At 42.2% G+C, this 16,462-nt stretch overlaps 1 protein-coding gene, 1 long non-coding RNA gene and 1 other non-coding gene across 4 annotated transcripts in view; 1 reads left to right on the top strand and 2 right to left on the bottom strand.

Moving 5' to 3' along the window:
- Positions 1–16,462, top strand: part of TLN2 (talin 2) — a 438,163-nt gene that overhangs the window by 131,859 nt on the left and 289,842 nt on the right. The window lies entirely within an intron of this gene.
- Positions 3,530–3,633, bottom strand: LOC125910640 (small nucleolar RNA U13). The gene has a single exon (XR_007454135.1). It is a non-coding gene; the product is annotated as a small nucleolar RNA U13 (small nucleolar RNA).
- The window catches only part of LOC125910064 (uncharacterized), a 6,762-nt gene continuing 4,898 nt past the window's right edge, over positions 14,599–16,462 (bottom strand). The window contains exons 3-4 of one of the 2 annotated variants that reach the window (XR_007453841.1): positions 15,385–15,515; positions 14,599–15,059 (exon numbers count right to left, since the gene is read on the bottom strand). This is a non-coding gene — a long non-coding RNA (uncharacterized LOC125910064). The remainder of the gene's footprint in view (positions 15,060–15,384; positions 15,516–16,462) is intronic. The other variant, XR_007453842.1, reaches the window with a different exon arrangement.

Genomic DNA, 16,462 nt, shown 5'->3' on the forward strand with positions numbered 1-16,462 from the left:
ACTGTCCTGGATGGCTTACCCTGTGGTTGGGCTCATGCAAAAGGCTAGATGATGGATAATAAGGGTACAAAGGGTAGTTTTAAAGGGGTGATTCTATCAACGTCAAGCCTGACTGATGGCTCGGCTCCTGTACTGAGGGGATTTTTTGGGTCTTAAGAGCCCACTTCAGACATTGATTGAGGGCACCCTTTTCTTTGTATGGTATTCGGGAAGCTGCTAAATGTCTTCACTTTCTATCTGTCCAGCAACTCTGCTTTTCCCAGGCCTTAAACACCAGCCTGTCTTGGTTGTTACCCTTGGAATATTACCTCTGTTCTTGTACCGAGAGTTTAAGGAGACAGTCATTAATGGCCGTGTGGTTTTGAGCACCTAGAAGCGTTTCTACTCCACTAGCTCTCATTCCTCCAGGTTCTCTCCCTGCAAAGTCTTGTTACCAAGTGTTTTGCGTTACATGTAACAGTTTGTCCAAAACTTCATAAGTGTGAGATTGGAACTCACCTGTGTCAGATGAATAAACTGGTGGCAAAGTTTGGAACTGGGAAGTCTTTTCAGGAAGATGTACTTACAGAAGCAGATTCTGTCTTCTGTGACCAGAGGGGCCTTGATAATATCCTTCCTCCTTGGTTTTACATTTGGGGTCTTACTTGGATTCCTACATTCACATGGTTCCATGTACACTTCCAAAGAGACAAAAAGAGTGAAGTTTTACCTGTAAATTAAAAGATTAAATTCTACCTTCTGACCCCTTTGTATGGGAAGTAAAATATCCCTATGTGACAGATTGAGGCCATTTGTGAATCAATAAACGTAGGACTGTCATTCTGAGAAATAGTTCAAGCTTCTGAGAACAAATGGAATGCCTTAAAAAATATGAGAGAAGATCTATCTGATTTGATTTACTCTGGAGAGAAGGTGGGTGCTTTATAACCTGCTGATTACCATAATAAAACATCTTTATTTTTCAGGGAAACATAAAATGACAATAGACCTTAAAGTACAGTATCCTGTCACTTGCCTCTGGTGGGGAATTAAGGATGGTTCAGTTGTGATTTGTAAAGAGCATACCAGTGGAAACTAAATTTTAAGGCTAACCTCAAAGTAGAAACCATAGCTTGCTTTGGGGGAAAGAATTGATGATTTGCTCTTCCTGGTGCTTTCCCACCACCCACCCCGCCCAACCTTAGTCAAATTTTGAGTAGACCAGTTCCAAGGCAGGACTGATAAACGTGCTCTTTCAGAAGCATTTTCATGTTATACATGTATCGTGTTTTGTATGTGGAGAGAGTTGTCCTGTTCTCTATGTGCCAAGAATGGGTGGTGGGTGGGATTTGTACCTGGACCTGTGCACTTTGCTTAGTCTTCGGGGGTGGTGACTGTGGCATTTCTAACACATGCACCACTGAGTAGGCCCAGGTCTGGAAAAGCATTGTGTCCTTGTTGGGGGTGATAGTGCACCTTTAGTGGGGAGGGTTAAGAAGTCGGTACTTGGTTTCAGACAAGGGTCTCACAGAGGGTGTGATTAAAGTCAGCGTCACCATGGAGGGTGGGAGCAGGGTGAGCCCAAACTTCTCTGTCAAAAACCTGAACCTGAACCCTAGGATTACTAGCCCCCTGTGGAACTGGAAGGAAGGAGTACCAGTGGATGATGGGTCATTAACTCAGGCGTTCATTCCCTCATTGGGTCAGTCGGACATCTAAACACCCACTAGCCATGAAGCTCTTTGGAGAGATTTTTAAAAGTTGAAAGTATGCTTCCTGCTGTCCATCTGGTCATCATCTTCCCCTTTATGTTTCTTCCAATAAACATAATCTGAAGAGCTTGTGTCAGGCCCGTTGTTAGGCACAGGACACTAAAAAGGTGAGCAAAAGTAAATATTTGTACTTAACTACTAGACCTCCAGCTGTTGACTGTGCAGGTATGTATGAATAGTCATACTTAAACTCAGTCCAAATGAACTCATTGTGTCCTGGGTTTCCATTAAACTTAACAGCAAAAAAATTTAAAAAATGAGTAAATGCTTCTCAAGAAGCACTCTGTAACAGTGGGGGTGGGAGAACCTAAGACCCAACCCCTATAAAATGTGGTACGTGTGCAGAGAGAGAGACATGTACAAGGTATTACAGGATTGCAGAGGCATGGTACCCATTTGATTCTTAGGGTGGGACAGCTTATCACAAAGGGCTTCCAGAGGGAGGGAAAGAAAGGAATGTTAGCCAGAGCCAGGCTGGTTGGGAATGTTGGCGGGTGGTGGTAAGGAGGGAAGGCCTCTCAGTCAATGCATAGGAGGTGGGAAGACAGTTGCAGGCTGGGAGCTCACTGTGGAAGTCCCAAGATGTTCCATGTTGATGGGGTATTAGGATGGTGACAAACTGGAGAGGTAAGTGGAAGCCAGGACATGGCCGGCCTTTCTGCCTGGTGGAGGTAGTTTGGATTTGATCTTGAAGGGGTTTAGGCAGCGGATTCACAGGGGCACAGTGCGTGATCTAGTTGAAAAGACAAAATTAACATATTCCTGGGTAAAGTGGCCAATGAGTTCAGTGCGAAGATTCATTGGTATGTCCCTAATGGGATGTATGGAGAAGCGGAGGGATTCAGAGATCATTCCTTGAACTTTCACATGTGGAAACTCTGTCCTGCTGTCCCGTGGATGTTTGCTTCGGTTCTTGTGGAGGACAGAACAGACACAGATGCTGTTCTTCCTCAGGTGAGGGAAGATTGGCAGGTTTCAGGAACCAGGCCATAAGCTTATGAAGTCAGAATTAGGAGGTTGACTCCCATTTTTGTCCAAGCTTGTTGACCTGATTTGCTGATGCATTTTTGGTTCTTGGGGCCAGGGCCACTGGTGAGAAGGTAGAAGGAGTCCAGATCCATTAAGAATCCACCCGCATGGGGGACTTCTGCAGCTGGGTTACAGTGATGTTTCATAATGACTGTTCTCCATACTTCTGTGTATGTTTAAAATTTTCCATAATTGAACAAAATAAGAATAATACCTTCATGGGTTTGTGTGAGAATTCAGTGAGAACTGATGCAGGTGAAGATCTTGCACAGTGCTGTGCTTGCTGTGTGTTGACCATTGCTATCACTGTCCACTCCTGGCCAAATTCCTCTTTTCCTTCCCCACTCTTCCTTCGTGCTCTTGACTTCCTTGACTTTCTTGACTTTCTTGGCCCTTTCTCTCATTTCTGTCCTTGGAATTTGCCCTGTGGATTTCAGACAGTCGGACTTTTCTGGTTTTGTCCCTGTATAGTTCTCGCAAGGCCATGCCTGTCTCTCTTCTTCTCTGGCTGATCTTGTGCAGGGAACCATCTCTACTGACGACCACCCCTAGGGTGACCACCCAGGGGTCAACATGCTTGACTGGTACTTCATGTGCCCAGATACCTCCTTGTGTATAACGTGCGTGGGGGGTGGGGAGGTGGAGAGGGGTGTTGATGGGGAGACAATGAGCCAAAGAGGCCACAGTAGATAATATCCCCCTTTATACAGTGGGTGTCTTCGTGTACTGTGATTTTTTTTTTTCCTGAATGTCAGATGGGTAACATCCCAATGTCGTAACAAGGTTTTAGGGAGGCACATATCACACAACGGCGTGAATACCCAGTCATCACGCTTGGGAACTACGAAAGGAGCTGTAGTGTCCTATTCTTTACACATAAGTATAAACTCTATGACTCTGTGCCTGTGGACGTGATTATTTATATACTTAATACAACGTCAGGGATGCTTGTTTCCATTTTGTATTGAGCCATTATCAGTGACTTTCAACCTTTTTAACCTTCTGGCTGCTCTAGCTGCTTTGCTAAGTTGCAGGTTATTTAGAAACCATTTGTATAATATACTAGGTGAAAAGATTATTGAGAAGAACTTGGTGATGAATCCTTCCATAAGAAGCACAAAATACCAGACTGGCTGGCTGGCACAGTCAGAACAGCATTTTGACTCCTGATCTCGGGATTGTGAGTTCGGGCCCCATGTTGGGTGTAGAGATGACTATAAAAAAGAAGTAAATTTAAAATACAAAAATGCATAGAATACTTATGACTTGGGAAGTGCAGTCGTGGTGGAAGGCTTTTCTCACTTGTTTATCGGTAGGATGTCCTTTTGAAGTAAGTGGTATCTCCCTTTTACTTAACCATTGTCATACACCAAATATTATTCTAGGATTCTTTTGCCAACAAAAGAAAACTGACCCTGAACTGGTTTAAACCATAAAGGGAATTGAGTGGTTCTTTTGACTGAGAAATCCAGCCATGGGATGGACTTCAGGTATGATTTGTTCCAGAGATGCATGCTTGTATTGGGGATCTAGTCCATCCCTCTAGGATTCTCTTGGCTCGACTTTCCTCTGTATGTTGGCCTCTGCCACACACAAGCTGTCTACAACTCACTGAAGCACAAATACCCTCAGGAGGTCTAGGTCTTAGGAATGAGTGCTTACATCACCCCTGGAAGAGCCCACCAACTTTGAAACAGGGGAAGTGGAAGTCTTGACATGGACTAAAGCTGGAGGTTGAGGTTGTGTGTCTGCCTTCTACCATTCCTTGTGCCCAGGGGAATGGATGCCACCACTGGGCTAGACCCTAGGATTTGCACCCCAAAGCTGAGAAATGTAGTCAGTCTCTGCAGAAGCACAAATGCAAGCAGAGAGTGTTAAGAGGAAATGAGTACTATGGAGGCTGCTCACAGGTGTCCACTCCAGGGACTGGCCTGGGGTTTGCATGCAGTGCTCTCTATCCAATTTCAGAGGCTTTTAATCCATCTGATACCTCATTTAAAGTGGTTTCTCCAAAGCACTATTTGATAACTTTCACGCTCAGTGTTCTTGAGGAAGCCTTGGGTCTTGGTCTTTTGCACATTGCTGTCTAGGAGCATGACTTTGTCCACATCATCTAATTGTTGAAGAACTCCATATGCTCAACTCTGCAATAAGGTGGTTGGGCTCTATTAATTCATCCTATATTTACTGAATACCAGTTATGCCAGGCTCTATGTTGGGGACTGTAGTTATCATTGTATCTAATGTAGACATGGTCTCTGCTGTTAAGGGGCTTATTGACGAGTGGGAGGGACAGGCATTAATTAAATGGTGTAAGATGGAACGTCTGATACATGCCTGGCCCTTGGCAAATAGTTTTCACTCAACGATTAACTACACACATGCATGATTTTATGCTGTGTTCAGTACTCCTGTGGGGAGCCTTGAGAGGGAGGATTGCAAGGAATGAGAAGAGAACTCAGGATGGGGTCTTGGGAATGTCCACGTGCAAAGCCTGGGGATGGTGTGAAGGGCGTTGTGGGCTTTTTGAGTGTCTACCCTATGGGAAGCTGATGTCCTTCCAGCCCTAACATTCCCAGATTTAATGAGGAGTCCTATCTGGCTCCTTTATGCTCTTTCTCTCTAAAAAAAGAAAATAATGAGGAAAGTTACCTGTAGTGATCTTGGTAGTTGTTAGAATTTGTTACTCCCTACCTGAACCTGTTCTTCTTAATGTTAAATACTCCAGGATGTAAATTCCTTAAAAATGCTCATTGAAGACTGGATAAAGAAGGTATGGTATATATGGATACAATGGAGTATCATTTACCCGCAAGAAGGAAATCCTGCTCTTTGTACCAACATGGATGGACCTTGAGGGCATTATGCTAAGTGAGATAAGTCCAGACAAATACTATCCAATCTCACTTATGTTCAGAATCTATTAAAGCTCAACTCCTAGAAACAGAATAGAATGGTGGTTGCCAGGTGTTGGAACATGGAAGAAATGGGGAGATGTTGGTCAAAGGGTACAAACATTCAGTTATAAGAGGAATGAGTTTGGAGCATTTAATGTACAGCATGGTGATGAGAGTTAACACTGTGTTACAATGAAGTTTCAAAAAAATATGTTCCTTGCTTTTCTAGGCCTTCTAAAAATATGAAAATGTTCTAGAAAGTGGAAAGCTCTGCCCTGTACCAGGTGTGTATTGGGTGGTCCCAGCCCAGCTTGGTGGCTCTTCACTAGTCCCCATTCTGTCCTGGAGCTCACAGCACCTCTTTTCTGAACTCACAGTGCTGGTGCTTTCTGGGACATCTCTGTGTCTAGCATCTTTTCATGAATCTTGACAAATACTCTAAGCAATGAGAACCAGGAAGGAAGACCTCCGGTTTACCATGTATTCCTAGAACAGCTTCTCCCCACAAACACCCAGAAGGAAACCCTGCACAGCATAGACACAAAGGGTCATGTTTTCCTGAAAAGGACAAACCTCTGTTCCATAGCCATGCAACTCTTCCAGGCTCTGATCTGCTTTGGGACATATGTCATTTCTTTGAGCATCCATTCCTAAGTTAACCTTCTACCCTCTGATCATCAATTTTTTTGGGAGAAGCGCCTTTATAAAGGAAGTTTGAGTATAGTTACCAAAACAAACAAACAAAATCTCCGTGGAGATTTAGAGGTGGTCTCAGGGAGCAGCTCACTGGATGTTAGGGCTTTTCTTTTATTGGCTGATGTGTATAGGAAAGTTGCGGGGTGAGGGACAGTATAATACACTTCTTTGCTCTTTCTTCCACATTGTTGAAATAATGATTAAGATACTGGGGGAGTCCGCATTCTTCTGTAGAGGAGGAAAGAGGGAAAGAGTGGGGGGAAAGGCAGATAAATAGGGCTGGAAACATCTCTAGTGAGGCAACCTCTTTGTAACCCCATATTTGCATAGTATGCCGTGTGTGTGTGTGTGTGTGTGTGTGTGTGTAGATGTGTTCTTGCTTGACTTTGCTGGCAGACTTCCAGGCATAGCAGAGGCTGCAAATATTTTTGGCAAATTGGCACATCCTTTTTTTGTGCTCAAGCAACTCAGGAACAGTTGTGCCCTGTTGCCAGACAGAGGCCTTCATGAAATCCATGTTGCCTTGTGCACAGGGGAAAGAGAATCATCCAAGAGGCCTCATGCAACCTAACCTGCTTGGGTATATTAACAGTGCCCTGTTGTGACTAGGCACTCTTACTTGTTTAAGACATAATCAGAATGTCAACTGTAAGCTAAGGGTGTTTGTGTCCTAGATGGATCTTGTAGTTCTTTCAGCGTGCTTTGAAAAGAACACCCTGGGAGGACATGGCTATCCCGGTGAATCCCAGGTCTTGGGATTTTGTTTCCTTTCTGTATGTGCTGATTTTGTCAAATAGTAGAGCCAGCCAGGCAGGACATCGAGTGGGGCTGGAACATTCTGGAAAACTGGAAACTTGATGAAGGGGGAACAGCTGTTGCTTCTTCTGGGGGAAGAGCAAGTCCTGTGATATGAGGTGTGGCTGGTTGACTGGCGGACAATGTAAGGAGGCAGGTAGGGACTGACTTCAGTCCTCATGGACTCTGAAGGGAGTTCTTTTCTGACCTGTTGGTGACCAAGAGAAGCAGTTGCTGCAAACCACCTGGCTTCATGGAAATAGATTCTTGCTGGGGACTTATCCTTCAAGACAAAACCACACAGTTGAGGTGAGGCATGGCTGATCTACCTCTGTGTTGGATTCATGGAATGGATTTCAAAATGTGGATAGATTTTTGGGGCAGTTGATTTGGTGTTCCCTTGATAGAATAGCACCTATTTTAGTTCGACCCTCTGCTTTTGTCATATTAATTTTGGTTCTTTCATTTCTTGCCCCACAGATGTGAGTGAGCCGGGGAGATGTTTTATAAAAGAGAAGCAGAGAGGAAGGTGGAGTTTGGACTGTTCTGTCATGAGATAGTCTTTCTTTTTTCCTTTTTTTTTTTTAAGTTTATCTTGTGAAAAAGAGACAGAGATAGAGACAGAGAACAAGTGGCAGAGGGGCAGAGGGAGATGGGGAGAGAGGATCTGAAGCAGTCTCTGTGGTGACGGCAGAGAGCTGAATGCGGGGCTCAGACTCACGAACTGCAAGATCATGACTTGAGCCAAAGTCAGACACTTGACTGACTGAGCTACCCAGGCATCCCAGGAGACCATCTTTCTGACGTCACTTTGTCCTAAGGTTTGCTCTTTCTGTCCAGGTGCCAGGACAGGATAGAGGGCCCCTTAGCACCCAGAGCCAGTGAGAGTCTGAGCCATTGATGGCTTGTGAAGCCATTTTGGTACCATGGACAATGTGGATGGAGGAGTGAAAACAGACTGGTCATTCCACAGGGTCAAGGCAAAGTCCCTAAGAGCAGGGGATGCTTTGGGCACCATCTCTCATAACCACGTGAGTAATGATAAAGTGCAATTTTTAGAGCATTTACAGACCTGAGCATCTAGAACTAAATGCCTTGTGGTAATGTGATAGGCAGAGATTGTGAGAGGAACTATGCTTCAGTCCATAGACTTTTGATCTCTTATGTCATAGTTCCTTTACCAGTCCCTGCAGACTAACTAGAATCCTCAGAATCTAGTTAGGGCTTAGGAAGAGGACAGTTGTTACTCAGGGAAGAGAGAGGATGAAGAAACAGTATTGAAATGGTGGCTCTGGCCATTTGTCACAGAAACTATTGGTCATTGAGGGGACCATTACCTGTTAATTAACTCTCAATCATTATAGATAAGTGTATCTTTAAGGTATGGCTTTACAGATCATTTATAGTGGTTTAAATTTCGTCAGGTAGCCCTTCCATTTCTATAACCTGTTGAAAACATGTTGAGGTGCTATTAAAAATAACTCCCAAGTGGGACATCAAAATCCATGTGCAGGTAGATCTGTCACTCCACACATAGAAGGGTTGGACCTTGAGTGGGCCAGGGTAATAACCCTTCTCTGGCTATATCGACATCTTTGTTGCTTGTGTGGGTGTGCATACACCTGCACACACACACCAATGCCAAAACCACACTTAATTGACCTTTTCCCATATTCCTGTTGTCATCCTCAATGAGAATGGTATTTGGCCCTGACAACGTTTCTCAGTTTATTCATTATCTCCTAATCATTTTTATAATGGTGATAAGTCTTAATGTGTTTATTTCATGCCCCTCATTTAAATCTTACTGACCTATCCCCAGGCCCTCTAAAGGGATCTGGGGTTACAACTGTGAAAGTGGACATAAAAATCTTGGAGAGGTGATCACAGCCTGTTGTTGTTTGGATGCCTGGGGCTGTGCCTACATGTTTCTCAATCTATTCTGGTCTTTCCCTACCATGATTTTATACATAGGTTTGAAAGGTATGAGACTATACTTTTTATTTATTTAAAAAAAAATTTTTTTTTTTAACGTTTATTTATTTTTGAGACAGAGAGCATGAACGGGGGAGGTCACAGAGAGAGGGAGACACAGAATCTGAAACAGGCTTCAGGCTCTGAGCTGTCAGCACAGAGCCCCATGCGGGGCTCGAGCCCATGGACCGTGAGATCATGACCTGAGCCGAAGTCGGACGCTTAACTGACCAAGCCACCCAGGCGCCCCGAGACTATACTTTTTAGAACCCAGAGTTAGTCTGCATCTTCTGTGGAAGGTCTTCAGTGATCTGTCGATGGGAAGGCAGCCTGATAAATTTCTGATCTTCATTCAGCTGTTACTGCCACTCTGGTTGTGAAATGTGACAGGACCATGACCAACTGTGTAATGTTGAAATATGTTCCATCTGAAATTCCTTTCTATCCTCTACATTGCTATGTGAATTAAGAGGTTATGACTTGCAGTGATCAGGAGGCTTAAATCACATTTTGAATTTGCCTAAAGAGGATTTATTGGTTTTCTCCTAATCACAAGACATTGGGCAAGGGGGCCACTTACAAGGGGTTGCAAGGGTATAGAGAGCTTACATTTTAGTGCAAGACTGTGTTTGTGAAAGGGTACTTAAAAGTATAAGGTAGAACGTGGATGACAACTAGTAAGGGTGATGTACTCTAGGTGGCAGTGCAGAAGTGACCAGGAAACTGGGGTCCTGGATGTCTGCCCTCTGAGAGCATAGGATTCCAACCTGAGTCAAGAAGAACAGACAGGATAAGAATAACCGAGAACAAGGGAAGAAACTTTTAGGGTAAGGCCACACATGAGTGTGGAGGTGGGAATGGGTGAGGATGTTTGGGACTGTGTACAGAGTCTTGGAATGGTGGATTTATGTGTTAAGAGAAAAGTGAAAGATCAGGTTGAATGATAGGAGTGGACATGTATCCTGCTACTTGGGCCAGTAGAAAACCCAATTTAGCTTAACCCGTTGAGATAACATATTGGCTTAGAAACAGAGAAAAGGCTCTCTTTTCAGGTTGCAGGCATGCTTCTCCAAGGTCTGCTTTTCTCTCCCTAGATGTCTTCATATTGATAAGATGGCTGCCAGCAGCAACCGAGGCTACATGCTTTTCTGTTTACATGTGTAATAATCAAAGGACCTGAGCTTTGCTCTTGCTGGTCCAGTCTTAACCATCATGGCTGGCAGGGGAATGCCATGTGCTTAGGCCTGGGTTTCTGCATGTCCCACAATTGAAAAAGAGATGAGGTTGTACTGATGGGTTTATGCCAGTAAGGGTCAACCTCTGGAGCAGTTTGGGGCCCATGACTCCAAAGTCCTGTGGCTGCGGTATAGTGATTTCCCAAAGGAAAATCAATAAAACTAGAAAAGTCAGAGGACAGGTTGACAATGAAAAAAAATGTCAATTCCATCTTTAAATTGGGGCAGCTCTGATTTGTAGGGTAAATGATCTTGAGTTGAATCTAGACTTTATAGGCAGATCCTCTTGGCCTGATGACAACATTTGTCTTGGCTTTTGATGAGAAGAATGTTTAATTATCATCTGCTCATGCCCAGAAGAACTTATCTGGTGACCAGTCTTCCTTCTTGCCCCATCATCTCTTTTTGCTCCTCACAAGGGGTGTGCATGCTCACCGAGCTGGCTTGTTTGAGACTGTACAGAGTGCCAAACTCCAGTGTCTCTGCAGAACTACCTCTCTTTCTGTAGGGCTCCCTGAGAGAGATACCCCGCTCACTTAAGATTGTTCTGTTGGAAGTTATCCAGTTGAATCTATCTGTTCACGTTAACACTAATCACAAATTGGGTAGAATTGCTGAAGTTTGCTAGTGCCATTCAGAGGCAGGCCACCCATCCATCCATCCATCCATTTATTCAATAAATGGGTATACTTGTGATGTGCCAGGAGCTATGCTGGCCACTAGGGATGAACCCGGGTATAGCGCACAGTCCCTACCCTTGAGCTCCCAGTCTGGTTGGGGAAGCCAGGAAATCCACAGTTCTACTTTTATGTGGTGCATGTCCTATGCAGTACACTATGGAAGTTTAGAGAAACAGTATGTCTCTCAACTGGAGGATTAAGCTTAAGGAGGATGCTTAAAACCGGTTTAGACGTTAAGGTTAGGCAATTAATAGGCGCTTAGAACAGAGGGAATTGTGATAAATAAAAGCTACAAGGGTGGTATTGTCAGAAAGCCATGGGTGTTCCTCTGTGGCTGGAGCTGGAATCCCCCCTACCCCCCATGTTAGTTAAATTCTAGTTAGTTAACATACAGTGTAATACTGGTTTCAGGAGTAGAATTGAGTGTGATTTATCATTTACAAAACCCAGTGCTTGTCCTAACAACTGGCTGGGGCTATAATTCTTGAAACAAACAAACAAAAACAAAAAACAAAAAAAAAAACAAAAAACAACAACAACAACCCAAAAAACCCAGGAGGTGGAATGGAAATGCAGACTCCCAATTCTTCCATCCAAGTTTCTAATCTGCAGGTCAGGAGAGTGGTCTGGGAATACCATTTTCATCTCCAGCTCCTTGGGTGGTTCTGATCCTGGTGGTCTGAAGAGTACTGGTTTAGAGGGCTTTGTGCAGGCGCAGGGCCACAAACGTAGGCTGGAAAGGGGGGAGAGCAGGAGCCGGAGTGGCCAGAAGGGTGGAGGAGAATTTTTGGATCTGCGTGTTCCGTAGGATCCTGGAGGAAGTTGAAGGCCTTTGGCAGCAGAGGATATTTAGAGCAGGAAATAATACCTTAGGCTTATTTATGCACAATTGAGCTAAAACATCTTTGCAGAATTAAAGACTGGTGAAGGAATCACTTGGCTCTAAACTCATGCTGCTGAGAATTCAGGTTCCAAGCTTAAAGTGCAGTTCTTGGTCTGCTAGCCTGTCTCCCAGTTGGGAATTACTTACCCTTATTATGTTAGCACAGTGATTTTGTAATGCTCTTGAGTAACCTTGGAGGCCACTCTACAAATTACTTGATTTATTATTTAAAAACAGGATTGATTCAAGACTGAATAAATGTGTAATATTGAATCCACGTGGGGGAGGCAGTGAGGGAGGTGTGCAGCATTTATCCAGTTAAGGGTGTTTGCAGACCATATATGTTGGGTGGGTCTCTTTTTCATAGAATCATTAAGACTTAGACACTTAAAAATTTTTTTTTAATATTTATTTTCGAGAGAGAGAAAGACTGCGAGTAGGGGAGGGGCAGAGACAGAGGGACACAGGATCTGAAGCAGGCTCCAGGCTTTGAGCTGTCAACACACAGCCCGATGAGGGGCTCGAACTCAGGAATGAAAAAACTGCGAGATCATGACCAGAGCTGAAGTTGGACACCTAACCGACTGGGCCACCCAGGGGCCCCCAGACTTAGTAAGACATTTTAATTGTCTTCCTCAAACAAGGTAACTCTCAAACGCTCACCGGTTTCTGGCTCAGCCTTGGGCAGTTGGCTATACATGGCTTTTTACTTGTTCTTAAAACAGAAAATAGATTTCAGACTGGCTCTCTGTTGTACATTATTGTTGGAGTTAACCCAGTTACCATTCCAAGCTCCGTGGGAATGACTGTAGAAGTCCCACTTCTCAGTGTAACTTAGAACTGCTTTGCATGTCCATTGGGGTTTGATAAGATTTCATTAGTTAAATTTGAACATCAAGGGCCCCCAAAAATAAAGTATGAGCTGTTCCATCTATTTATGTTAGGCATGAAAGTGTACATTGATAGAAGGTGCAGGAAGTTACATGTAAAAATCTGTATATGGACAGTAGTCCTCCCAGGACTTCTCACTACTGGCAGTATTGACATTTTGGACTAGATCATTCTTTGGGATCATTCATTTTGGCAGCGTCCCTGGCCTCTACCCACTAGACCCAATTGTGACAGTCAGCATTTGTCTGCAGATATTGCTAAATTGCCCCTGGAAGCAAAATCACTCCTGGTTAAGAACCACCGAATTAACAGACAAAAAGGTTTTTCTGGATATGTCTTTACTCTGCTATCCATCTATTTTTTGAGAATTTTGTCGTAACTTTTAAAAAGCCATATAGTTGACGATAATTACAGGCAGATCCCATATTTGCGGGTTTGCCTACTTGCTAAACTTGATTGGCAAACCGAAAGTCATGACTGTAGGCACTTTGACGGTCAGTCTTGGACACCCACGTGTGCAGAGAGGCAAAAAGTTAGAGTCACCTCCTGCATCTGTTCCCGGCTGAGGTCAAACAAGGTGATGCTTTTTTCAGCTCTTTGACTGTAAACAAGTGTCCTTTTCAGGGCCGATTGAGTGCCACATTTTTCAGATTTTTGTGTTTTTTTTTTTTATTGGTGATTTTGGTTTTGAAATGCCCCCCAAGTGTAGTGTAGTGTTGTCTAGTGTTCCTAAGTGCAATACGGCTGTTCCATGCTTTATAGAGAAAATACATGTGTTAGATGAGCTTCCTTCAGGTGGGAGTTACAGTGGTCTTGGCTGTGAGTTCAGTATTAATGATAAATCTAGAGGTCTTTAAAAAGAAACACAGATAAAACCAGGCCATGGTTTGATCAGTTGATGAAAATGTGGTGACCAGAGGCTCCCAGGAATCTAAAGGCCCGTATTTTGCCTGGGAGGAATGGTCCAGTATTGGCCAGTTCAGGGTTAGTGGTGACTTTGTAAGAATGTAACTACTGCACCTAATGGGAATCAACTGTACTGTTGTTTAGCTACATTTCCAGAGCCTGCCTTTTAAAGATGTAATACGGTAAACGTATTAAGCTGGATTGCTGTTCTTGTAAAAAATGACATGGCCACATTATGGAAAACTTAAAGAATAAATAATTGGTGAGTCAATGGATATAAATATTTTGAAAGCTCTTGCACACCTCGTGGAAAAAGGTTGTACTGATTTATGGTGCCACAAGCCATTGACTTTTCCATTGGATGTCCTTGTCGTTGCATCTTTGCCAGCGTTTTGCATCTGTCTTATTTTTAAAATGACAAGATTGTTAAAAAAAAAAAACAAAAACAAACTTCCTATAGATCCTTTAAAAATAGGATGTAACAGTCTCATTATTACCTTTTCCCACTTTTTCCTCAAGAATGGTAAGAATTTGGAATAGGTCCTTTCAAGCCTTTGAGAAAATGCACATAAAAATAAGTGATTTTTATACCCATAATTTAATATGGGAGAGACTAGGTATTTGCTCACTGCATGCCCTTTGTATTATGCTTTGGTGACTTCATATAATTGAGGTGCAAAAGTGCTGCCTCGTTATTGACAATATACTTGAGTTTCCAGGAAAAACCATATAAATGATGCTTCTGTTTAATAGCTATTGTTTAATTCTGGTGCTAGGTGATTATTAGCTTGTGATAAAGACCTTTGAATGTAATTTTGATTTTTGCCAGTCACCTAAGTGATAGAAACCACATAGATTCTGTCATGCAATTTTATTTTTTTCTCACGTGGCTTGCCTGAGGATTTCAAAGAATTCAATTTCCTGATAGAAAAGTAGTTAGTAAATGGATGCAAACGGGTAAACATTATCCAGAATCAGTCAAGATGCTTAATATAAATTGCTACAACAGATGTTCCTGGAATGATGACAATTGAGGAACACATTCGTGATAAAGTGAATCTGGAAGCCTTGCCCTCACCATGGCTGGGGAAGAGAGGACATGTGAGGGATGGCTGTTCATCATTTGTGTGTCCTGCACACAGGGACCCGTTGGAGTGACCACAAGTCCTGTAGGTGAGATTCCCTCGATGTAGGGTGAGGAAGTGAGATCTTCTGTGCCAGCTGTTGATAATAGATATTTGATTGCATTTTCAAACCCTACTTATATTGGAAAGCCATAGTTTTCACTTAGGATGGGTTAGAGAGAGAGAGTAAAAATGCTCCTAGAAAAGAAAGAGTAAAACATTAGTAGCTCTGACTGATGGAAAAACTCAGGAAAATTGCAGACCTTTGAAATGCGAGGCGTATTCTGTTTCCAGGATGCTGGACCAAGAGAAAAGGTACAGCTTTAGGGTTATCTGTTAATTACTCAGAAAAAGGTAAAATGAGCAGTAGGACTGTACTAAGGCCAGGAAAGACTGTTTTCTGGAAAGAATGGAAAAGGTGTGGATTATGCCTGAATGTCAATTTCTTAACCTAAGAGTGAGACAGGCTTAGAAGATTAAGGTCCATAGGGATTCTGTTTTCCGGTAAGGGAGTGTCACTTACATGATAATTTTGCATCTCGATCCTGAATTCCACACTCCAGCAAGACCACAATGGGTCTTCTTGAAAGTGTTGAGGCAACTTCAGGGTTTGGCAGAGATGGGGATTTTTTTTAAACTCTGAAGAAGCCTTAGCTGTGAAAAAGTGACAGAATTTAAAATGCTGTCCCATTTAACCACACACACACACACACACACACACACACACACACACACACACACACAGAGGGAGAGGGGGAGGGAGAACACCTTTCCCATAGATTAGGAATTATGAGGTCTCTTCTTTGTGAGATTCTTAGTTTACCGTTAGGATAATATTTTTTGTTGACAATTGCAGGCATTCAGATAATCATCAAAAACCTAGGGGCACACCGCTTTGAACTGCATAGTTTCTCTTTCAGAACATCTATGGGAGGGCACCAAAGAGAAGGTTTCAAGTAAAATATTTCAGATAATTATCCACATTCCTTTCACTTTTATTCCTGAAAAATAGCAAGCAAACTTTATTTTTAATGTGAATATTTATGAAAGAACTTAGTGAAAGTATTCCTTTAAGTTAACCTTTATTGGGGTAAAGTTGTATAAAAAAGATGTCATTAACAATATTTGAAATAACTTGTTAAGGCAAATTTAAATAATAGAAAGCTTTAGAGTAAAAAAGTAATTGACTAAGTTAATTGATTTCCTAACTCAAAAAATCCTTTGTAATAGTGTCTTTTTGTTCCCTGTCTTTGTGTTTTTATAGTGGAGGAGTTTTAACTATTGTGTTGCTACATCTGTGAACTTTTGTCTTCTTGGCTTTGTAAATACAAACTCTATTCTTCATATTTTCTAGTTGAATAGGTTGCTTTTTCTTTTTTTTCCTCTATTCTTTATATATATATTATATATATACATATATTTTATGTATATATATAATATATATACATATATTTTATGTATATAATATATATACATATATTTTATGTATATATATAAAATATATATATTTTTATTATATATGTATTTTATATCTTTATTTTTTATTTTTATTATTTTATTTTATTTATTATTTATTATTATTTATTTTTATATTATTAATA

This window comes from Panthera uncia, assembly GCF_023721935.1.
Source record: "Panthera uncia isolate 11264 chromosome B3 unlocalized genomic scaffold, Puncia_PCG_1.0 HiC_scaffold_1, whole genome shotgun sequence".
Classification (NCBI taxonomy): Eukaryota; Metazoa; Chordata; class Mammalia; order Carnivora; family Felidae; genus Panthera; species Panthera uncia.